Consider the following 26,908-nt stretch of genomic DNA (forward strand, 5'->3'; position numbering starts at 1 on the left):
CATATACTCTATTTTAAATAAATAAGTAGATTTGTCAGTGTCAATGTCTGAGGAAGGATCCTCTGTCTCAGATAGATCCTCATCAGAAGAGGATAAATTATTATGTTGTTGGTCATTTGAAATTTCATCAGCTAAATGAGAAGTTTTAAAACACCTTTTACGTTTATTAGAAGGTGGAAATGCAGACAAAGCCTTCAGAATAGAATAAGAAACAAATTCTTTAAAATTTACAGGTATATTATGCACATTAGAAGTTGAAGGAACTGCAACTGACAATGTACTATTAATGATGGAAACACTATCTGCATGTAAAAGTTTATCATGACAACTATTACAAATGACATTCGGTGAAATCATTTCTACATTTTTACAACAAATGCACTTAGCTTTGGTAGAACCGATGTCAGGCAGCAATGTTCCAGCAGAAACTTCTGAGACAGGATCAGATTGGGACATCTTGCACAATGTAAGAGAAAAAACAACATATAAAGCAAAATTATCTATTTCCTTATATGACAGTTTCAGGAATGGGAAAAAATGCAAAAGCATAGGCCTGTGATAGAGAAAAAAGCAAGAGGCAAACATCAATGGGGTATTGAAATAATGAAAAAATTTGGCGCCAAGTATAACGCACAACGTAACGTAAACTTTTTTGGCACCAAAAATAACCGGAAATGACACACTCGCGTCACTAATGCCGCCGCCGTGTGAAAGGTCTCGGCGTCACGTATGATGCCGGAAATTACGAAGTTGCGTCATAAACGTATTTTTCCGCGCCAAAAATATTTTCGCACTAAGAATGACGCAATAAAGTTTAGCATTTGACGCACCCGCGTGCCTAATACCCACAATAGCAAGAAGTAGTCAATTGAAAAAAAGACTAAAACCCCAGGTAAGAAATACATTTCTTAAAATGTTTAAATTCCCCAAATATGAAACTGACAGTCTGCTGAAGTAAATACATGAACCTGACTCATGGCAAATATTAGTACAATACATATATTTAGAACTTTATATAAATGCAAGTGCCAAACCATAGCTGAGGTGTCTTAAGTAATAAAAAACATACTTACCAAAAGACACCCATCCACATATAGCAGATAGCCAAACCAGTACTAAAACAGTTATTAGTAGAGGTAATGGTAAATTGAGAGTATATCGTCAATCTGAAAAGGGAGGTAGGAGATGAATCTCTACGACCGATAACAGAGAACCTATGAAATAGACCCCTGTTAGGGAAATCATTGTATTCGAATAAGTGATACTCCCTTCATATCCCTCTGACATTCGCTGTACTCTGAGAGGAATCGGGCTTCAACAATGCTGAGAAGCGCATATCAACGTAGAAATCTTAGCACAAGCTTACTTCACCACCTCCATAGGAGGCAAAGTTTGTAAAACTGAATTGTGGGTGTGGTGAGGGGTGTATTTATAGGCATTTTGAGGTTTGGGAAACTTTGCCCCTCCTGGTAGGATTGTATATCCCATATGTCACTAGCTCATGGACTCTTGCCAATTACATGAAAGAAATTCATATTTTCATGTCGGGTTAGCACACTTAAGAATATGTGATCGTATTTGCGCACAAGAAGGTTTTTTTCCATTTCTTTTGCCCCATTGACTTTCTTGGGGGGGAATATGTTATTGCACGTGCAATATTCTAACGGCTAGATTATGAGTTCTGCGTTAGCCTTAAAAAGCAGCGTTAAGGGGTCCTAACGCTGCTTTCTTGCAGGTGTTAGGTTTTTTTTCAGCCAGCTCAGCCCCATTGTTTCCTATGGGGAAATCGTGCACAAGCATGTTTTTCCAGCTTACCGCTACCGTATGCAACGCTGGTATTGAGTGTTGAAGTATAGCTAAATTTGGCTCAACGCTCCCTTTTCTGAGGCTAACGCAGCCATTCAGACAACTCGTAATACCAGCGTTGTCTTAAGGGTGCGCTGGAAAAAAAGACTTGTTAGCACCGCGGGTCTTTACCGACAAAACTCGTAATCTAGGAGTAAGTTTGGCTTTTTACGCGCATAGGGTTAGACTAAGCGCAAAAGTGAAAACTGTTTACTTTCAATTTTTAATACGATCAATATATGATGAGCGCAAAAATCTTACTTCTAGCAGAGTTAGCGTTTGAGCTAGAGCGTTAAATAGCACACCATTTGTAATCTGGCTCTAAATTTTTTAAGTCTTAAGCTTCTGTAGTCTATGAATGTTGCAGCCCATGTCTGTCTTAATTTGCTTGTTATATCTTTTGTGTGCTTATCATTTCCCCAATGTGCTAAGCACCAGCCCAGTGACAATAAAACTGAGGCATAAGGAAACTAATGGCCCGTGGAACTGGAGGAGACTGATGTAGGCTCACACTCCAGGGTGCTGAGCTGTGTCTTCTGCAGGAAACTGGCAGAAGAAGCAATGATGTTATTGTCAGGCTCACGTTCATCCACTTAGCTGCCAGTTATAAGAACTGTCCTGGGTGAAAGAGGAAGCGGAGCTTGCAACGGGTGGGATAACAAGAGGCTTGGGGATACAGAGATCTGTGCTGTAGGAGAAGGGGGACAATGACATTGCAAAGGATAAGGAGATAGTAAAGCAGGGGACCGAAAGGGGGAGAAAGAGGGTTTGATGGGATTGGCAAGAAGAGACAGATATTAAAAAAGAGCAAAACAGAGAAAATAGGCTTACACACAAAAGAAGGACAAATAGAGACAAGGGGGCCTATTTACTATGGTGCGAGCGGACATGATCCGATATAGCGGATGATGTCCGCTGCACATTGATAAATGCCGACAGCATACGCTCTCTGCATTTATCATTGCACCAGCAGTTCTTGTGAACTGCTGGTGCAATGCCGCCCCCTGCAGATTTGCGGCCAAATATGGGACAGAAAAAAGGTGTGAAGAGCAATCAAGAAGGTCAAAACACTTCTATTAACATATGAAAACATTTACATTGGGGGATTTAAAATTGGGGCACAGGTAGAGCTTTTAGTGGGGCATTGTGTGATTCCCACCTACCGTTGTGCCCAGTCTCTGGCAGATTGTAAAGTATTTTTGTGGAGGACAGCTGGTAACCATAGGGGCCCTATGCACCAGTATACATGCTCAGACAGCTGGTAACCATAGGGGCCCTATGCACCAGTATACATGCTCAGACAGCTCAGCTGGTAACCATAGGGCCCTGTGCACCAGTATACATGCTCAGACAGCTGGTAACCATAGGGGCCCTGTGCACCAGTATACATGCTCAGACAGCTGGTAACCATAGGGCCCTGTGCACCAGTATACATGCTCAGACAGCTGGTGACCATAGAAACCCGGTGCACCAGTATACATGCTCAGACAGCTGGTAACCATAGGGCCCTGTGCACCAGTATACATGCTCAGACAGCTGGTAACCATAGAGGCCTGTGCACCAGTATACATGCTCAGACAGCTGGTAACCATAAGGACCCTGTGCACCAGTATACATGCTCAGACAGCTGGTCACCATAAGGACCCTGTGCACCAGTATACATGCTCAGACAGCTGGTAACCATAGGCCCCTGTGCACCAGTATACATGCTCAGACAGCTGGTAACCATAGAGGCACTGTGCACCAGTATACATGCTCAGACAGCTGCTAACCATATGGCTCTGTGCACCAGTATACATGCTCAGACAGCTGGTAACCATAGGGCCCTGTGCCCCAGTATACATGCTCAGACAGCTGGTAACCATAAGGGCATTATGCACCAGTATACATGCTCAGGCAGCTGGTAACCATAGGCCCCTGTGCACCAGTATACATGCTCAGACAGCTAGTAACCATAGGGCCCTGTGCAACAGTATACATGCTCAGACAGCTGGTAACCATAAGGGCATTATGCACCAGTATACATGCTCAGGCAGCTGGTAACCATAGGCCCCTGTGCACCAGTATACATGCTCAGACAGCTGCTAACCATATGGCTCTGTGCACCAGTATACATGCTCAGACAGCTGGTAACCATAGGGCCCTGTGCAACAGTATACATGCTCAGACAGCTGGTAACCATGGGCGCTGTGCACCAGTATACATGCCCAGACAGCTGGTAACCATGGGCGCTGTGCACCAGTATACATGCTCAGACAGCTGGTAACCATAGGGCCCTGTGCCCCAGTATACATGCTCAGACAGCTGGTAACCATAAGGGCATTATGCACAAGTATACATGCTAAGACAGCTGGTAACCATGGGCGCTGTGCACCAGTATACATGCTCAGACAGCTGGTAACCATGGGCGCTGTGCACCAGTATACATGCTCAGACAGCTGGTAACCATAGGGGCCCTGTGCACCAGTATACATGCTCAGACAGCTGGTAACCATAGGGGCCCTGTGCACCAGTATACATGCTCAGACAGCTGGTAACCATAGGGGCCGTGTGCACCAGTATACATGCTCAGACAGCTGGTAACCATAGGGGCCCTGTGCACCAGTATACATGCTCAGACAGTTGGTAACCATAGAAGCCCTGTGCACCAGTATACATGCTCAGACAGCTGGTAACCATAGGGCTCTGTGCACCAGTATACATGCTCAGACAGCTGGTAACCATAGGCCCTTGTGCACCAGTATACATGCTCAGACAGCTGGTAACCATAGGGGCCCTATGCACCAGTATACATGCTCAGACAGCTGGTAACCATAGGGCTCTGTGCACCAGTATACATGCTCAGACAGCTGGTAACCATAGGCCCCTGTGCACCAGTATACATGCTCAGACAGCTGGTAACCATAGGGGATCTGTGCACCAGTATACATGCTCAGACAGCTGGTAACCATAGGGGCCGTGTGCACCAGTATATATGCTCAGACAGCTGGTAACCATAAGGACCCTGTGCACCAGTATATATGCTCAGACAGCTGGTAACCATAAGGACCCTGTGCACCAGTATACATGCTCAGACAGCTGGTAACCATAGGGGCCCTGTGCACCAGAATACATACTCAGACAGCTGGTAACCATAGGGGCCCTGTGCACCAGTATACAAGCTCAGACAGCTGGTAACCATGGGCCCTGTGCACCAGTATACATGCTCAGACAGCTGGTAACCATAGGGCCCTGTGCACCAGTATACATGCTCAGACAGCTGGTAACCATAAGGACCCTGTGCACCAGTATACATGCTCAGACAGCTGGTAACCATAGGGGCCCTGTGCACCAGTATACATGCTCAGACAGCTGGTAACCATAGAGGCCCTGTGCACCAGTATACAAGCTCAGACAGCTGGTAACCATAGAGGCCCTGTGCACCAGTATACATGCTCAGACAGCTGGTAATCATAGGGCCCTGTGACCAGTATATATGCTCAGACAGCTGGTAACCATAAGGGCATTATGCACCAGTATACATGCTCAGACAGCTGGTAACCATAAGGGCATTATGCACCAGTATACATGCTCAGACAGCTGGTAACCATAAGGGCATTATGCACCAGTATACAAGCTCAGACAGTTGGTAACCATAGGGCCCTGTGCACCAGTACACATGCTCAGACAGCTGGTAACCATAGGGCCCTGTGCACCAGTACACATGCTCAGACAGCTGGTAACCATAGGGCCCTGTGCACCAGTATACATGCTCAGACAGCTGGTAACCGCTCTGTGCACCAGTATACATGCTCAGACAGTTGGTAACCGTAGGGGCCCTGTGCACCAGTATACAAGCTCAGACAGCTGGTAACCATAGGGCCCTGTGCACCAGTACACATGCTCAGACAGCTGGTAACCATAGGGGCCCTGTGCACAAGTATACATGCTCAGGCAGCTGGTAACCATAGGGGCCCTGTGCACCAGTATACATGCTCAGACAGCTGGTAACCATAGAGGCCCTATGCACCAGTATACATGCTCAGACAGCTGGTAACCATAGGGCCCTGTGCACCAGTATACATGCTCAGACAGCTGGTAACCATAGAAGCCCTGTGCACCAGTATACATGCTCAGACAGCTGGTAACCATAGGGGCCCTGTGCACCAGTATACATGCTCAGACAGCTGGTGACCATAGAAACCCGGTGCACCAGTATACATGCTCAGACAGCTGGTAACCATAGAAGCCCTATGCCCCAGTATACATGCTCAGACAGCTGGTAACCATAGGGCCCTGTGCACCATTATACAAGCTCAGACAGCTGGTAGCCATAGGGGCCTGTGCACCAGTATACATGCTCAGACAGCTGGTAACCATAGGGCCCTGTGCACCAGTATACATGCTCAGACAGCTGGTAACCATAGGGCCCTGTGCACCAGTATACATGCTCAGACAGCTGGTAACCATAGAGGCCTGTGCACCAGTATACATGCTCAGACAGCTGGTAACCATAGAGGCCTGTGCACCAGTATACATGCTCAGACAGCTGGTAACCATAGGGGCCCTATGCACCAGTATACAAGCTCAGACAGTTGGTCACCATAAGGACCCTGTGCACCAGTATACATGATCAGACAGCTGGTAACCATAGAGGCACTGTGCACCAGTATACATGCTCAGACAGCTGCTAACCATATGGCTCTGTGCACCAGTATACATGCTCAGACAGCTGGTAACCATAGGCCCCTGTGCACCAGTATACATGCTCAGACAGCTGGTAACCATAGGCCCCTGTGCACCAGTATACATGCTCAGACAGCTGGTAACCATAGGCCCCTGTGCACCAGTATACATGCTCAGACAGCTGGTAACCATAGGGCTCTGTGCACCAGTATACATGCTCAGACAGCTGGTAACCATAGGGGATCTGTGCACCAGTATACATGCTCAGACAGCTGGTAACCATAGGGCCCTGTGCACCAGTATACATGCTCAGACAGCTGGTAACCATAGGGCCCTGTGCACCAGTATACATGCTCAGACAGCTGGTAACCATAGGGGATCTGTGCACCAGTATACATGCTCAGACAGCTGGTTACCATAGGGCCCTGTGCACCAGTATACATGCTCAGACAGCTGGTAACCGCTCTGTGCACCAGTATACATGCTCAGACAGCTGGTAACCATAAGGGCATTGTGCACCAGTATACATGATCAGACAGCTGGTAACCATAGGGCCCTGTGCACCAGTATACATGCTCAGACAGCTGGTAACCATAGGGCCCTGTGCCCCAGTATACATGCTAAGACAGCTGGTAACCATGGGCGCTGTGCACCAGTATACATGCTCAGACAGCTGGTAACCATAGAGGCACTGTGCACCAGTATACATGCTCAGACAGCTGGTAACCATGGGGGCTGTGCACCAGTATACATGCTCAGACAGCTGGTAACCATGGGCGCTGTGCACCAGTAGACATGCTCAGACAGCTGGTAACCATAGGCCCTTGTGCACCAGTATACATGCTCAGACAGCTGGTAACCATAGGGCTCTGTGCACCAGTATACATGCTCAGACAGCTGGTAACCATAGGGGATCTGTGCACCAGTATACATGCTCAGACAGCTGGTAACCATAGGGGCCCTGTGCACCAGTATACATGCTCAGACAGCTGGTAACCATAGGGGATCTGTGCATCAGTATACATGCTCAGACAGCTGGTAACCATAGGGGCCCTATGCACCAGTATACATGCTCAGACAGCTGGTAACCATAGGGCCCTGTGCACCAGTATACAAGCTCAGACAGCTGGTAACCATGGGCCCTGTGCACCAGTATACATGCTCAGACAGCTGGTAACCATAGGGGATCTGTGCACCAGTATACATGCTCAGACAGCTGGTAACCATTGGGGCCCTGTGCACCAGTATACAAGCTCAGACAGCTGGTAACCATGGGCCCTGTGCACCAGTATACATGCTCAGACAGCTGGTAACCATAGGGCCCTGTGCACCAGTATACATGCTCAGACAGCTGGTAACCATAGGGCCCTGTGACCAGTATACATGCTCAGACAGCTGGTAACCATAAGGGCATTGTGCACCAGTATACATGCTCAGACAGCTGCTAACCATAAGGGCATTATGCACCAGTATACATGCTCAGACAGCTGGTAACCATAAGGGCATTATGCACCAGTATACAAGCTCAGACAGTTGGTAACCATAGGGGCCCTGTGCACCAGTATACATGCTCAGACAGCTGGTAACCATAGGGCCCTGTGCACCAGTATACATGCTCAGACAGCTGGTAACCATAGGGGCCCTGTGCACCAGTATACATGCTCAGGCAGCTGGTAACCATAGAGGCCCTGTGCACCAGTATACATGCTCAGACAGCTGGTAACCATAGAGGCCCTATGCCCCAGTATACATGCTCAGACAGCTGGTAACCATAGGGCCCTGTGCACCAGTATACAAGCTCAGACAGCTGGTAGCCATAGGGGCCTGTGCACCAGTATACATGCTCAGACAGCTGGTAACCATAGGGGCCTGTGCACCAGTATACATGCTCAGACAGCTGGTAACCATAGGGGCCTGTGCACCAGTATACATGCTCAGACAGCTGGTAACCATAGGGGCCCTGTGCACCAGTATACATGCTCAGACAGCTGGTAACCATAGGGCCCTGTGCACCAGTATACATGCTCAGACAGCTGGTAACCATAGGGGGCCCGTGCACCAGTATACATGCTCAGACAGCTGGTAACCATAGGGGTCCTATGCACCAGTATATATGCTCAGACAGCTGATAACCATAGGGGCCTGTGCACCAGTATACATGCTCAGACAGCTGGTAACCATAGGGGCCCTATGCACCAGTATATATGCTCAGACAGCTGATAACCATAGGGGCTTGTGCACCAGTATACATGCTCAGACAGCTGGTAACCACAGGGGCCGTGTGCACCAGTATACATGCTCAGACAGCTGGTAACCATAGAGGCCCTGTGCACCAGTATACATGCTCAGACAGCTGGTAACCATAGGGGACTGTGCAACAGTATACGTGCGCAAACAGCTGGTAACCATAGGGGCCTGTGCACAGGTATACATGCTCAGAGAGCTGGTAACCATAGGGGCCTGTGCACCAGTATACACTTTTACTAGAAGCATTGTTACTAATTGAAGTTTATTGCAGAATTGCTTCTATTTCACATTGAAATGCTCCCATGAATAGTTTAATTTTGACCTTTTTATCCCGTTAATATTTTTATGATTTTTTTTATCAGAAGGTGTATATCATTTTAATGTGTTTGTAATGTGTCTTGCACAACTTTTTTTAGCCCTCACACGTTACACTAGATCTTCAGGTATGCTAATACTTTGAGCACAAATGTTTACTTTCAACTAGTACTATGCGAGTTAGAGCAGTCGCGGTATTGCCACTTGTAATCTAGAACATAATTAAAGGCAGTTCCAGAGTAGCAATGTATTACTCGGAGCCACTTTATTAGGTACACCTTTCTAGTACCGGGTTAGACCCCCTTTTGCCCTCAGAACTGCCTTAATTCTTTGTTGTATAGATTCAACAAGGTGTTGTAAACATTCCTCAGACATTTTGGTCAATATTGATAGTATAGCATCACGCAGTTGCTGCAGATTTGTCGGCTGCCCATCCATGATGTGAATCTCCCGCTCCGCCACATCCCAAAGGTGCTCTAATGGATTGAGATCTGGTGACTGTGGAGGCCATTGGAGTACAGTTGTCATGTTCAAGAAACTAGTTTGAGATTATTTGAGCTTTGCGACATGGTGTATTATCCTGCTGGAAGTAGCCATCAGAAGATGGTAGCACTGTAGTCATAAAGGGATGGACATGGTCAACAACAATACTCGGGTAGGCCATGTCATTTAAATGATGCTTAATTGGTACTAAGGGGCCCAAAGTGTGCCAAGAAAATATCCCCCACACCATTACACCATCACCACCAGCTTGTACCGTTGATACAAGGCAGGATGGATCCATGTTTTCATGTTGTTTACACCAAATTCTGACCCTACCATCTGAATGTTGAAGCTGAAATCGAGACTAATCAGACCAGGCAACATTTTTCCAATCTTCTATTGTCCAATTTTGGTGAGCCTGTGCTAATTGTAGCCTCAGTTTCCTGTTTTTAACTGACCTGGTGTGGTCTTCTGCTGCTGTTGTAACAAGTGGTTATTTGAGTTACTGTTCTCTTTCTATCATCTCGAACCAGCCTGCCCATTCTACTCTGACATCAACAAGGCATTTTCGTCTACACAACTGTCACTCACTGGATATTTTCTCTTTTTAGGACCATTCTCTATAAACCTTAGAGATGGTTGTGCGTGACAATCCTAGTAGATCAGTAGTTTTTGAAATACTTAGACCAGTCCGTCTGGCACCAACAACCATGTCACGTTCAAAGTCACTTAAATCCCCTTTTTTCCCCGTTCTGATGCTCGGTTTGAACTTAAGCAAGTTGTCTTCACCACGTCTAGATGCCTAAATGCATTGAGTTGCTGCCATGTGATTGGCTGATTAGCAATTTGTGTTACCAAGTAATTGAACAGGTGTGCCTAATAAAGTGATCGGTGAGTGTATAATCATATAGATATATAGGTATAGATATATTTATATATGTATATAATCATATAGATAGATAGGTATAGGTATATATTTTACAAAAAATAATAATAATCAGATATAGAAATATATATTTAAAAATAAAAATATTTTATTTTTCTATGTGAAGTAGATTGGAATGTTAAAGGGACACTGAACCCAATTTTTTTCTTTTGTGATTCAGATAGAGCATGCCATTTTAAGCAACTTTCTAATTTACTCCTATTATCAAATTTTCTTCATTCTCTTTGTATCTTTATTTGAAATGCAAGAATGTAAGTTTAGATGCCGTCCCATTTTTGTGAACAACCTGGGTTGTACTTGCTGATTGGTGGATAAGTTCACCCACCAATAAGCAAGTGCTGTCCATGGTATGAACCAAAAAATAGCTTAGATGCCTTTTTTTTCAAGTTGCTTAAAATTGCATGCTCTATCTGAATGACAAAAGATTTTGTTTGGGTTCAGTGTCCCCTTAAGTATTTGTTACGTACTTCAGGTTTAGTGCAGTTGGTCTAAAATGGCGAGCAGAGGCTTAACTAGAAACCACAGGGCCCAGGTGTAAGAATCTAAGAAGGCCCCCCCTCCAAAAAAAGTGAATTTGATATATATCTTTTTTTTTTTTTTTTACATTTAACACAGAAAAAAATGTGAATCAAATTACAGGTCTGCAAAAGGGGGTACCCAGTGCCCACAGTCTGTGAGATCTTCTGACCCCCTATTACTGTATAGAGTGACACTGTTTAACCAACCAGTACTGTATATAGTGAGTCAGTGACACAGTCTGTAATCTGCCGGTGAGATGGATGGCCTGACCCTACCCGCCCCAGTACTTTATAAAGTGACCACAGTAGTCTGTGACATGGTCCAGCCCCCCCGTACTGTATATAGTGGTACTGTATAGTGACAATGTTTACCCCTGCCCCCCCCCATGCTGTAGTAACAAGGTCTGTAATTTGCTGGTTCCACAAACATACACACACATACATGCATAAATACACACACAGTCACATACATACATACACACACATACATGCATAAATACACACACAATTACATACACACTCAAACACCAATGGGTAAAACAGAAACACTAACCCCTGTAGTCAGAGACACTAGTTAAGCATCATGTCACACTCACATGATATCAGTGCAGGCAGTGGCAGGTCAACGTTTTTTATTAAAAAAAATATATATATATATTTTGAAGCTCGGCCCCCACCCTTGGGGGCCCAGTCGCAATTGCGACCTCTGCACCCCCTGTAGTTTCGCCCTTGTGCGCGAGTGATGTGTTTTTAGTAGCACGCCCCATAAAAATCTATGGGGAGAAAAAGTTAGCGCTTTTTATTTTTAACTTGTAATTATCTTACTAATCTGGTTGTGATCATTTTTTACTTTGAGTGCGCCACTTTTATTCTGCCTCACTGAGTGGTAAATTGCACCAAATTTCGAAGCACAATCTTTCTTTTACTTTGAAAGGACCTTTCAATATACAATTTTTACTCTGACTTTCCAGAGAACAAATGTTTGGTCACTTAGCAGCTTATCACACAGCCGGATGAGTGAGGAGCATTCCCTGCGAGCAGGCTGATCCGATGCACGCGGCTTAGACGAGCAATGTGGTTCTGTTTCACTGAGCTTGTAAGAACCATCTCTGTACTAAAGCATCATTTACCAATGATATTAGCAACTGCTGAATCTTACATCAGACACTGGAATAAAAAGCAATTTTTTCAACCATCCCCCTTGGCTCTTCTCAAGCAGAACATGAGAAACGATCTTTAGCTGGAATTGTAAGCGTTGGTATTGCTCTGGGTTGATAAAACACCAACTGTACCTATCTGTCCTACATACCCTCACTGCATTAGCTCATCTATTTCTTGGTGCTAAATGAAATGCAATCAATCTGCTGCATGTTTTATATTAAAATGGGCAGAGCGCTTCCACATTTAACCTCTTGCTGGCCAAAGCATTAAAAAGAAGCTCTCTATAGTTACTAAGAGGTTATGAGCATTTTTAGCATTATTTACATCAGTGCTGTAGATTTAAAAGGACAAACATAATCATCTGAGCAAATGGCTTTTTAACCTCCCTCTGACAATATCAAAATGGGTTTGTCAGATTCAGCCAATCAGTGGCTGCATCACCTGAGCGAGAGACCTCTATGTATAAATCAATGATACAGTAAATCAATAAACCTTGCCAGATTAAGACCTCAGCTTAATGACCTGTACACAGAACTCCTGGTTTGCATTTGGGAGTTCTTCTCAAATTCCATATTAAGGCAAAAGAGAAGCTTACACTCAGCACATTCACACAGACTGCTGGATATACTTTCTGTCATTAGAAATACATTTGCTAAAAATGTTAAAATATTATCTTGACTCATCAGTTTACGTGAAAGGTATTTTGGGTAGCATAGAATATTATTATTATTATTATCATTATTATTATTATTATTGTTTATTTGTAGAGTGCCAACAGATTCCGCAGCGCTAAAAACATATGGGGCTAATATGCAAGGCAATAATAATGGGAGACAAAGGTCTAGAGGGCCCTGCCAAGAGTTTCACTGTTGTAAATCAACTCTCATGAAGGTGATCTACAAAGCAGCTGGGCTCGTTTAGTGGGTTTCTTTCTTGTTATTTATTAGACATGTGCGATTCGGTTCGGTTCGATTCGGAAATTCGGAAATTTCTGCAAATTCGGCGATTCGGATCGAACCGAATTTCCAAATTAAAATTTTGCCGAATTTTCCGAATTGAACCGAATCGAATCGATTTGTAAATTCGGATGGCCATTGGCCGAATTTCTTCAAATCCGAATGAATCCGAAACGAATTCGAAACTAATCGATTCGAAATTTTCCGAATTCGAATCGATCCGAACCGAACTTCGAAAAATTCAGAATCGATCCGAACCAAATTTTTTCACCATGTACATGTCTATTATTTATTGTGGCCACAACTATACAACATAATAGCAAAGGTTCAGCTTCACTAGTGAGTGCTATTAGTTAAGAGTGTGAATGTGATTACTTTTAGCTAAGAGTGTGACTGTGAATACTACTAGTTAAAAGCATGATTATGATTCATTTTACCTAAGAGTGTGATTGTGAGTACTAATGGCTAAGAGTGTGATTGTGAGTACTACTAGCTTAGAGTGTGATTATGATTACTTTTACCTAAGAGTGTGATTGTGAGTACTACTGGCTAAGAGTGGGACTGTGAGTACTACTAGCTAAGAGCGTGATTGTGATTACTTTTACCTAAGAGTGTGATTGTGAGAACTACTGGCTAAGAGTGTTATTGTGAGTACTACTAGCTAAGAGTGTGATTGTGATTACTTTTAGCTAAAAGTGTTACTGTGAGTACTATTGGCTAAGAGTGTGATTGTGAGTACTACTAGCTTAGTGTGTGATTGTGATTACTTTTAGCTAAGAGTGTGATTGTTAGTACTACTGGCTAAGAGCGTGACTGTGAGTACTACTAGCTAAGAGTGTGACTGTGAGTACTACTAGCTAAGAGTGTGATTATGATTACTTTTAGCTAAGAGTGTGATTGTGAGCACTACTGGCTAAGAGTGTGATTGTGAGTACTAATAGCTAAGAGTGTGATTGAGATTACTTTTAGCTAAGAGTGTTACTATGAGTACTATTGGCTAAGAGTGTGACTGTGAGTACTACTAGCTTAGTGTGTGATTGTGATTACTTTTAGCTAAGAGTGTGATTGCGAGTATTACTGGCTAAGAGTGTGATTGTGAGTACTACTAGCTAAGAGAGTGATTGTGATTACTTTTAGCTAAGAGTGTACCAGTATACATGCTCAGACAGCTGGTAACCATAGAGGCCCTGTGCACCAGTATACATGCTCAGACAGCTGGTAACCATAGGGGACTGTGCAACAGTATACGTGCGCAAACAGCTGGTAACCATAGGGGCCTGTGCACAGGTATACATGCTCAGAGAGCTGGTAACCATAGGGGCCTGTGCACCAGTATACACTTTTACTAGAAGCATTGTTACTAATTGAAGTTTATTGCAGAATTGCTTCTATTTCACATTGAAATGCTCCCATGAATAGTTTAATTTTGACCTTTTTATCCCGTTAATATTTTTATGATTTTTTTTATCAGAAGGTGTATATCATTTTAATGTGTTTGTAATGTGTCTTGCACAACTTTTTTTAGCCCTCACACGTTACACTAGATCATCAGGTATGCTAATACTTTGAGCACAAATGTTTACTTTCAACTAGTACTATGCGAGTTAGAGCAGTCGCGGTATTGCCACTTGTAATCTAGAACATAATTAAAGGCAGTTCCAGAGTAGCAATGTATTACTCGGAGCCACTTTATTAGGTACACCTTTCTAGTACCGGGTTAGACCCCCTTTTGCCCTCAGAACTGCCTTAATTCTTTGTTGTATAGATTCAACAAGGTGTTGTAAACATTCCTCAGACATTTTGGTCAATATTGATAGTATAGCATCACGCAGTTGCTGCAGATTTGTCGGCTGCCCATCCATGATGTGAATCTCCCGCTCCGCCACATCCCAAAGGTGCTCTAATGGATTGAGATCTGGTGACTGTGGAGGCCATTGGAGTACAGTTGTCATGTTCAAGAAACTAGTTTGAGATTATTTGAGCTTTGCGACATGGTGTATTATCCTGCTGGAAGTAGCCATCAGAAGATGGTAGCACTGTAGTCATAAAGGGATGGACATGGTCAACAACAATACTCGGGTAGGCCATGTCATTTAAATGATGCTTAATTGGTACTAAGGGGCCCAAAGTGTGCCAAGAAAATATCCCCCACACCATTACACCATCACCACCAGCTTGTACCGTTGATACAAGGCAGGATGGATCCATGTTTTCATGTTGTTTACACCAAATTCTGACCCTACCATCTGAATGTTGAAGCTGAAATCGAGACTAATCAGACCAGGCAACATTTTTCCAATCTTCTATTGTCCAATTTTGGTGAGCCTGTGCTAATTGTAGCCTCAGTTTCCTGTTTTTAACTGACCTGGTGTGGTCTTCTGCTGCTGTTGTAACAAGTGGTTATTTGAGTTACTGTTCTCTTTCTATCATCTCGAACCAGCCTGCCCATTCTACTCTGACATCAACAAGGCATTTTCGTCTACACAACTGTCACTCACTGGATATTTTCTCTTTTTAGGACCATTCTCTATAAACCTTAGAGATGGTTGTGCGTGACAATCCTAGTAGATCAGTAGTTTTTGAAATACTTAGACCAGTCCGTCTGGCACCAACAACCATGTCACGTTCAAAGTCACTTAAATCCCCTTTTTTCCCCGTTCTGATGCTCGGTTTGAACTTAAGCAAGTTGTCTTCACCACGTCTAGATGCCTAAATGCATTGAGTTGCTGCCATGTGATTGGCTGATTAGCAATTTGTGTTACCAAGTAATTGAACAGGTGTGCCTAATAAAGTGATCGGTGAGTGTATAATCATATAGATATATAGGTATAGATATATTTATATATGTATATAATCATATAGATAGATAGGTATAGGTATATATTTTACAAAAAATAATAATAATCAGATATAGAAATATATATTTAAAAATAAAAATATTTTATTTTTCTATGTGAAGTAGATTGGAATGTTAAAGGGACACTGAACCCAATTTTTTTCTTTTGTGATTCAGATAGAGCATGCCATTTTAAGCAACTTTCTAATTTACTCCTATTATCAAATTTTCTTCATTCTCTTTGTATCTTTATTTGAAATGCAAGAATGTAAGTTTAGATGCCGTCCCATTTTTGTGAACAACCTGGGTTGTACTTGCTGATTGGTGGATAAGTTCACCCACCAATAAGCAAGTGCTGTCCATGGTATGAACCAAAAAATAGCTTAGATGCCTTTTTTTTCAAGTTGCTTAAAATTGCATGCTCTATCTGAATGACAAAAGATTTTGTTTGGGTTCAGTGTCCCCTTAAGTATTTGTTACGTACTTCAGGTTTAGTGCAGTTGGTCTAAAATGGCGAGCAGAGGCTTAACTAGAAACCACAGGGCCCAGGTGTAAGAATCTAAGAAGGCCCCCCCTCCAAAAAAAGTGAATTTGATATATATCTTTTTTTTTTTTTTTACATTTAACACAGAAAAAAATGTGAATCAAATTACAGGTCTGCAAAAGGGGGTACCCAGTGCCCACAGTCTGTGAGATCTTCTGACCCCCTATTACTGTATAGAGTGACACTGTTTAACCAACCAGTACTGCATATAGTGAGTCAGTGACACAGTCTGTAATCTGCCGGTGAGATGGATGGCCTGACCCTACCCGCCCCAGTACTTTATAAAGTGACCACAGTAGTCTGTGACATGGTCCAGCCCCCCCGTACTGTATATAGTGGTACTGTATAGTGACAATGTTTACCCCTGCCCCCCCCCCATGCTGTAGTAACAAGGTCTGTAATTTGCTGGTTCCACAAACATACACACACATACATGCATAAATACACACACAGTCACATACATACATACACACACATACATGCATAAATACACACACAATTACATACACACTCAAACACCAATGGGTAAAACAGAAACACTAACCCCTGTAGTCAGAGACACTAGTTAAGCATCATGTCACACTCACATGATATCAGTGCAGGCAGTGGCAGGTCAACGTTTTTTATTAAAAAAAATATATATATATATTTTGAAGCTCGGCCCCCACCCTTGGGGGCCCAGTCGCAATTGCGACCTCTGCACCCCCTGTAGTTTCGCCCTTGTGCGCGAGTGATGTGTTTTTAGTAGCACGCCCCATAAAAATCTATGGGGAGAAAAAGTTAGCGCTTTTTATTTTTAACTTGTAATTAGCTTACTAATCTGGTTGTGATCATTTTTTACTTTGAGTGCGCCACTTTTATTCTGCCTCACTGAGTGGTAAATTGCACCAAATTTCGAAGCACAATCTTTCTTTTACTTTGAAAGGACCTTTCAATATACAATTTTTACTCTGACTTTCCAGAGAACAAATGTTTGGTCACTTAGCAGCTTATCACACAGCCGGATGAGTGAGGAGCATTCCCTGCGAGCAGGCTGATCCGATGCACGCGGCTTAGACGAGCAATGTGGTTCTGTTTCACTGAGCTTGTAAGAACCATCTCTGTACTAAAGCATCATTTACCAATGATATTAGCAACTGCTGAATCTTACATCAGACACTGGAATAAAAAGCAATTTTTTCAACCATCCCCCTTGGCTCTTCTCAAGCAGAACATGAGAAACGATCTTTAGCTGGAATTGTAAGCGTTGGTATTGCTCTGGGTTGATAAAACACCAACTGTACCTATCTGTCCTACATACCCTCACTGCATTAGCTCATCTATTTCTTGGTGCTAAATGAAATGCAATCAATCTGCTGCATGTTTTATATTAAAATGGGCAGAGCGCTTCCACATTTAACCTCTTGCTGGCCAAAGCATTAAAAAGAAGCTCTCTATAGTTACTAAGAGGTTATGAGCATTTTTAGCATTATTTACATCAGTGCTGTAGATTTAAAAGGACAAACATAATCATCTGAGCAAATGGCTTTTTAACCTCCCTCTGACAATATCAAAATGGGTTTGTCAGATTCAGCCAATCAGTGGCTGCATCACCTGAGCGAGAGACCTCTATGTATAAATCAATGATACAGTAAATCAATAAACCTTGCCAGATTAAGACCTCAGCTTAATGACCTGTACACAGAACTCCTGGTTTGCATTTGGGAGTTCTTCTCAAATTCCATATTAAGGCAAAAGAGAAGCTTACACTCAGCACATTCACACAGACTGCTGGATATACTTTCTGTCATTAGAAATACATTTGCTAAAAATGTTAAAATATTATCTTGACTCATCAGTTTACGTGAAAGGTATTTTGGGTAGCATAGAATATTATTATTATTATTATCATTATTATTATTATTATTGTTTATTTGTAGAGTGCCAACAGATTCCGCAGCGCTAAAAACATATGGGGCTAATATGCAAGGCAATAATAATGGGAGACAAAGGTCTAGAGGGCCCTGCCAAGAGTTTCACTGTTGTAAATCAACTCTCATGAAGGTGATCTACAAAGCAGCTGGGCTCGTTTAGTGGGTTTCTTTCTTGTTATTTATTAGACATGTGCGATTCGGTTCGGTTCGGTTCGATTCGGAAATTCGGAAATTTCTGCAAATTCGGCGATTCGGATCGAACCGAATTTCCAAATTAAAATTTTGCCGAATTTTCCGAATTGAACCGAATCGAACCGAACTTCGAAAAATTCAGAATCGATCCGAACCAAATTTTTTCACCATGTACATGTCTATTATTTATTGTGGCCACAACTATACAACATAATAGCAAAGGTTCAGCTTCACTAGTGAGTGCTATTAGTTAAGAGTGTGAATGTGATTACTTTTAGCTAAGAGTGTGACTGTGAATACTACTAGTTAAAAGCATGATTATGATTCATTTTACCTAAGAGTGTGATTGTGAGTACTAATGGCTAAGAGTGTGATTGTGAGTACTACTAGCTTAGAGTGTGATTATGATTACTTTTACCTAAGAGTGTGATTGTGAGTACTACTGGCTAAGAGTGGGACTGTGAGTACTACTAGCTAAGAGCGTGATTGTGATTACTTTTACCTAAGAGTGTGATTGTGAGAACTACTGGCTAAGAGTGTTATTGTGAGTACTACTAGCTAAGAGTGTGATTGTGATTACTTTTAGCTAAAAGTGTTACTGTGAGTACTATTGGCTAAGAGTGTGATTGTGAGTACTACTAGCTTAGTGTGTGATTGTGATTACTTTTAGCTAAGAGTGTGATTGTTAGTACTACTGGCTAAGAGCGTGACTGTGAGTACTACTAGCTAAGAGTGTGACTGTGAGTACTACTAGCTAAGAGTGTGATTATGATTACTTTTAGCTAAGAGTGTGATTGTGAGCACTACTGGCTAAGAGTGTGATTGTGAGTACTAATAGCTAAGAGTGTGATTGAGATTACTTTTAGCTAAGAGTGTTACTATGAGTACTATTGGCTAAGAGTGTGACTGTGAGTACTACTAGCTTAGTGTGTGATTGTGATTACTTTTAGCTAAGAGTGTGATTGCGAGTATTACTGGCTAAGAGTGTGATTGTGAGTACTACTAGCTAAGAGAGTGATTGTGATTACTTTTAGCTAAGAGTGTGATTGTGAGTACTATTGGCTAAGAGTGTGATTGTGATTACATTTAGCTAAGAGTGATACTGTGAGTACTATTGGCTAAGAGTGTGATTGTGAGTACTACTAGCCAAGAGTGTGATTGTGATTACTTTGAGCTAAGAGTGTTACTGTGAGTACTTCTAGTTAAGAGTGTGATTGTGATTACTTTAAGCTAAGAGTGTGCAATGGGTAGATTAGGATTATTTAGAGTTAGTTTTTTTTAATTTTGGGCGGTTGGTTGGGTGGGGGGGGGTTACTTTTAGGGGGGTTCATTTTTTTATGTAAAAGAGCTGTTTAACTTAGGGCAATGCCCCACAAAAGGCCCTTTTAAGGGCTATTGGTGGTTTATTGTAGGTTAGTGGGTGTTTTTATTTTTGGGGGGCTTTTTTATTTTTATAGGGCTATTAGATTAGGTGTAATTGTTTTTATTTTTGATAATTCCGTTTATTATGTTTTGTAAGTTTAGAGTTTTTTTATTTTTCGTAATTTAGTGTTTATTATTTTTTGTTATTTTAGATTTTCTAAATTTTTTCGTAGGTTTTTTTTAAATGTTTAATTTAGGTTTTTAATTGGTAGTATTTTTTTATTTTATTAGAATAGTTATGTTAGGTTAATTTATAGTTTAAACTTAGTTTTTTTTTAATTTCACAGGTAAATTTTTATTTTTTTAAAGGTATTTATATTGTAATTTTAATTTAAAATTAGACGGGTGTTAGGTTTAAGGGTTAATAGATTAATTTAGTGTTTTGCAATGTGGGGGGCGGCTGTTTAGTGGTTAATAGGTTTAGTTCAGTAGTTATGATGTGGGAGGCTGGAGGTTTAGGGGTTAATACTTTATTATAGTGTTGGCAATGTGGGGGGCCAGCAGTTTAAGGGTTAATAGGTTTATTTAGGTATTGGCGATGTCGGGGAGTGGCGGATTAGGGGTTAATAACTTTTATTAGTGCCGGGGAGCAGCAGATTAGGGGTTAATAGGTTTATTTAATAGTCACGATGTGGGCGGCAGATTAGGGGTTAATAAGTTTAATATAGTGTTTGCGATGTGGAAGGGGCGGTGGTTTAGGGTTTAATAGGTAGTTTATGGGTGTTAGTGTACTTTGTTACATTTTAGTTATGAGTTTTGTGAAACATTTTTGTTTCGCAAAATCAATAACTACTGCTCTCAGATGGCGGAATGGATCATGTGGGTATAGGCTGTAACGCAAGCACTTTAGCTGGACCACACAACCTGTAATACGGCGCTATCGAAAATCCCGCAATCAAACATAATTTTTTTTAGTTCGGAATGTACATTGCATTACAGTCTAAAATGCTTGCCATATAGCTATACCGCCGCGACTCGTAATATGCGTTACTTAATTTTTCAGCGTTAAAAGCCGTACTGCAAAATTCGTAATCTAGCCAACTGTGTTTTGTGTTTCTAAAGCAGCTACTCTCAAATTAAGCTCCCAGCCAACCTAACAACCAACCATCAGGGCTTGTTGTTATATAACAACATTGCAGTTAGTCTACTGTCACTAAAACTCTGTCTGATTGTCACCCAGTCACTAAAATGGAACCACTATAGGTTCTAGACCTAAATATCAGCAACATTTGCATCCTTTTGCATTCCATTAACATTACCCTTGGAAAGCCACTTGAGAATGCTTATTTATCTCTTTTTGCTGTGGCCAATCAGGAAGAAATATAAATGTGCTCCAGCACTTATCAGCAATCACCCTGTAGCATGTTGCAGGGTTAGCATTCTGAATCCTACAAGATACTCTTCAGTCTCTCTAGCAGAAGTGGGTAAAAACATACTTTTCATGGATAACCTGGAAAAGATGAATAATAAAACATACTGACAAGTTGGTTTTTTTAACTACACATAAATATTTTATAGAGAATATAATTTTGCCATTAATTACTCTTTAAGTTATGGAGGTGAAGTGCAGTGTCCTGCTCGCACTAATAGTTCCCTGCTAATAGTATCCCCCACCATATCCTTGGCATTTCCTAAGATATTATTTCCCTGTATGATTAAACCTTCTCATTATAACACCGAGGCAGAATGTATATTGTTTTCATGCCTTGCCTACCTAGCACCTGTACCGCTGCACCATACTGAGGGCTGGCAGCAGAATGAAACACTGCGCTGTCACTTGTAATTGGCTGTGCTTGTGTATTTGCAGCTAATAAGGTTGTAAATTCTGCCTGAAATATCCCAAGCAAATCCCTGGCAGCAGCAGATGATGTGGGGTGTTTTGCTGAGTCTCCCAGCAGGTTGTGTAAACAATAGATGCAGATTTTATAGGTGCTCCCTAACTAGTGGGCACTGTGCTGCTATCTCAGTAGTTGTATTGCTTCTTCATCTAACACCAGAGGGGAAGTTCTATACTGATAATAAATGAATTGCACCAAATCATGATAAACCAGCAGGGTATTTACTAAACTTGTTCTTCTCCCTCTGTAATTATTATTGTACAAAACAGTGCTGCAATCAGTGCACTTCTGAATTGCCAGTTCCATGGAAAGCACAGGGTACACGTTACATTGTGGCTTTCTTTAGTCGCTCTGCTCAATTTAAACAAAGGACAGAAATATGTTTTTTTTTCCTCATTTACTGATGTTCATTCTCTGAACCAGGATCAGGTTATGTCTCTTTAAAGATAGGAAAATAGATCTGAGGCATAACTGCATAGTAAGCTCAACACTCCCTCTGTTGCGCAAATTAAAGGGGACAGTCTAGTAAAAAAAAACTTAATGATTTAGATAGGGCATATAATTTTAAACCACTTTCCAATATAATTTTATCATAAATCTTGCTTTGTTCTCTTGGTATTCTTAGTTGAAAGCTAAACCTAGGAGGGTCATATGCAAATTTCTATTCTGAATGCATTTTGATTTTTTTTCACATCTAGAGGGTGTTAGTTCATGTGTGCCATATAGATAATATTGTGCTCACACCTATAGAGTTACCTGGCTAAAATGCAAGTCTATCAAAAGAAATGAAATAAGGAGGCAGTCTGCAGAGGCTTAGATGCAAGGCAATCAGAGGTAGAATGTATATTAATATAACTGTGTTTATTATGCAAAACTAGGGAATGGTTAATAAAGGGATTATTTATATATTTAAACAATAACACTTCTGGTGTAGACTGCTCTTTTAAGATTGTAATATAAAATATTTAACAAAATCTACTAAAACAACTTTGCAACAAACTTTCATTATGTTTCCTTTTCGTGCATTTTATTTCTAAAAACTGTGTGCTTTACAGTTCCTGCTGGAAATGCTGACTGCTGTATTCTATAAAGTTATTGGTTGCACAGCAGAGAAAGAACCACAGGTGACGTCAAGACAATGCGCATAGCTTTATGGGCATCTAAACTTTACACATATTTTTCAGTATTTAAACCAATAAGAGAATTGAGAAATGAATGCATGTGGATAATTCTAAGACTAATCTTTACTGTGAGTACATCATTATATCTTGTGTGTATTATTAATGTCCCTTTAATTAAATCCCAGGGCAGCCTTATGCTTCTTGTATTTCCTTACTATAAGTGTCATTACCACCTCTATAGGAAGTCTGTACCATGAATCTACTCCCTTATTGCAACTACCTGCCTACAGAAGGTATCTCTTTCAACAAAGGACAGCAAGATAATGAAGCAAATTAGATATTATAAGTAAATTGGAAGGATGTTTAAAATTGTATTCTCTGTCTGAATCCTGTAAGTTTAATTCTGATTTTTCTATCCCTTTAATGTTCAGATGACAAATGCTTCCTCCTCAACTTTATTAAATCCATTATGGAGACATTAAACTGAAAGTGTATCATAAATTTTTATTATGTAAAGTAAAAACATTATCATTTACTTTCATTCTTTATTTTGGCAACTTTTTGCCAAGGTTATAAATTGTGTTTTTCTGCTGTCTCTAGGGAACTTAGTGACGTGCAGTGAAGTCAGAGGCTGGTGAGGCACTGGCTATGATTTGCCGGAGAAACACATATATGAACCCAATAGAGGTAGCTTAAATTAAACTAAAGCGTTGCTTCTCAACTGTGTGCCTCAAGTACTCCCAGCAGGGCAGATTTTCATTATGGCTGAACCAGTGCACAGGTGAAATAATCAGCTGATGGGTGAGAGCAAGTAAGTAACCATGGTGTTACTGTTCAGCTCATTACCGCACCTGTGCACCAGTTCAGCTATAATGAAAACCTGGCCTGTCGGGGGAACTTGAGGACCGTGGTTGAGAAACACTGTACTAAAGCACCAGCTCATCTGCAATGTGTTGATTTCCTGGAGAATAAAACACATACACTCTGCTCACTGACACAAACACTACACGCACACACACTCTGCTCACTGACACAAACACTACACGCACACACACTCTGCTCACTGACACAAACACTACACACACACACACACTCTGCTCACTGACACAAACACTACACGCACACACACTCTGCTCACTGACACAAACACTACACGCACACACACTCTGCTCACTGACACAAACACTACACGCACACACACTCTGCACAGAAAAAAAAGGATTCACTAATAAAAAAAAAAAAAAGATATGTACAATGTATGTTCTTAGCAATTGGTGAATAAACCATATACCTCCACTTATACTCTTGATAATGAGCTCCCTAAATCTGTAGGAATCAATTTGTCAAACTGAGACCGACTGCACTATAAACACTATAGAACAGCCTCAAATGAGCACTTATGGGCCAGTGGGTGGTGCAGCTCTCGCAGGCCCACAGCCGAAAGGCACAAGCATGTTGTGCAGTGGAGGGCAGCAGACCTGCTCGTGCCTCTCCATTGCGCAACATGCAGATGATTTTTTTTTTAAAGCAATAAATAAAAATATTTTTTTTTCCCATATGACAGGTGAAGCACTGCCTCACCAGCCTCTAATAAGTGCACGTCCCGCCCTACAGAAATGAAGTGAAAAGCTACTAGGAAAGTCATTTTTGGATGGATTTGAATAGTGCCAGGCCTACAGAAAACTGCACGGTAACTGGGTATTTAAATGGTTTTCTACTAGATTGGAGCTGCCTTAAAGGGACAGTCTAGTTAAAATTAAACTTTCATGATTCAAATAGGACATGCAATTAAAAAAAAGCAATTTACTTTTATCATCAAATTTGCTTTGTTCTTTTGCTATTCTAACCCTATGTAGGCTCAAACTGATTTCTAAGCACTTGAAGGCTGCCTCTTATCTCAGTGCATTTTGACAGCTTTTCACAGTTAGACAGTGCTAATTCATGTGTACCATATAGATTACATTGTGCTCATTACAGTGGAGTTATTTATGGGTCACCACTGATTGGCTAAAATGCAAGTCTATCAAGAGAACTGAGATAAAGGGGACATCGTATACCACCCTGCCTTGTCACCTACTTGTCACATACCAGTCACATACCTCCCTGCCTAAGCACCTAAATGTCACAAACTGGTCACATACCTCCCTGCCTAAGCACCTGTCACATACTGGTCACACCTTCCTGCCTAATTACCTACTTGTCACATACCTCCCTGCCTAAGCACCTACCTGTCACATATCGGTCACATACCTTTATGCCTAAGTACCTATCTGTTGCATACTGTTAACATACCTCCCTGCCTAAGCACATACCAGTCGCATATCTACCTGCCTAAGCAACTACCTGTCATATACCTCCCTGCCTAAGAACCTAACTGCCACATACCGGTCATATACCTGTCATATACCTCCCTGCCTAAGCACCTGTCACATACCGGTCATATACCTCCCTGCCTAAGCACCTACCGGTCACATACCAGTCACATACCTCCCTGCCTAAGCACCTACCTGTTACATGCTGGTCATGTACCTCCCTGCCTAAGCCCCTACCTGTCACATACCTCTCTACCTAAGCAACTAGCTGTCACATACTGTTCCCATACCACCCTGCCTAAGCACCTACCTGTCACATACCTTCCTGCCTCAGCACCTACCTGTCACATATCTCTCTGCTTAAGCTACTACCTGTCACATACCGGTCACATACCTCCCTACCTAAGCACCTACCAGTCACATCACGGTCACATACCTCTCTGCCTAAGCTCCTACCTGTCACATACCGATCACATACCTCCCTGCCTAAGCACCTACCAGTCACATCCCGGTCACATACCTCTCTGCCTTAGCTCCTACCTGTCACATACTGGTCACATACCTCCCTGCCTAAGCACCTACCTGTCACATACCGGTCACATACCTCCATTCCTAAGCACCTACCTGTATCTGTCACAATCCAGTAACATATCTCTGTACCTAGTCACCTACCTGTCACATACCTCCCTGCCTAAGCACCTACCTGTACCTGTCACAATCCAGTAACATATCTCTATACCTAGTCACCTACCTGTCACATACCTCCCTGCTTAAGCACCTACCTGTATCTGTCACAATCCAGTCACATACCTTCCTTCCTAAGCACCTACCTGTCACAATCCGGTCACATACCTCCTTGCCTAAGCACCTACCTGTACCTGTCACAATCCGGTAACATACTTCCCTACCTAGTCACCTACCTGTCACATACTTCCCTGCCTAAGCACCTACATGTACCTGTCACAATCCGGTCACATACCTCTCTGCCTAAACACCTACCTGTACCTGTCACAATCTGGTCATATACCTCCCTGCCTTAACACCTACCTGTCACAAACCACCCTTCCTAAGCGCCTACCAGTCACATACCTCCCTGCCTTAGCACCTACCTGTATCTGCCACCTACCTGTCACAATCCAGTCACATACCACCCTGCCTAGTCACCTACTTATCTTCTGCTCTATTTTACCCTTATGTCACAATGACATAACATATACAAGCTTGCATCATTATTTTCATATTTTATTGTATGTGAAGCTCCCAAAGGGCACAAACCTGACCTCAGGGGGAAGCCCTTGTCCAGCTCCCATAGAACACAAAAACATTCCAGTCAATTTCACTAAATAGCCCCTAAACTCTATCTCTCCTTCCGTCAAATCTCTGAATGTTTCTTTATACACAGAGTTTTCCCCTTTTACTGAGGGTCCAATAAAAAGGGTAAAGGTTATGTGCTGCCCTGTGAGTTCATTATATGACAAAGGTTACCCGGTACTTTTTATGTTGGGGCTATGTTGGGGTCATCATGTCATTCTTTTCTTTAGTAGACAATAACCCATTTCTAATGAAGAATTGCACTGCCCAGTGTATGTGTCAC

The sequence above is a fragment of the Bombina bombina genome, chromosome 10, assembly GCF_027579735.1.
Source record: "Bombina bombina isolate aBomBom1 chromosome 10, aBomBom1.pri, whole genome shotgun sequence".
Classification (NCBI taxonomy): domain Eukaryota; kingdom Metazoa; phylum Chordata; class Amphibia; order Anura; family Bombinatoridae; genus Bombina; species Bombina bombina.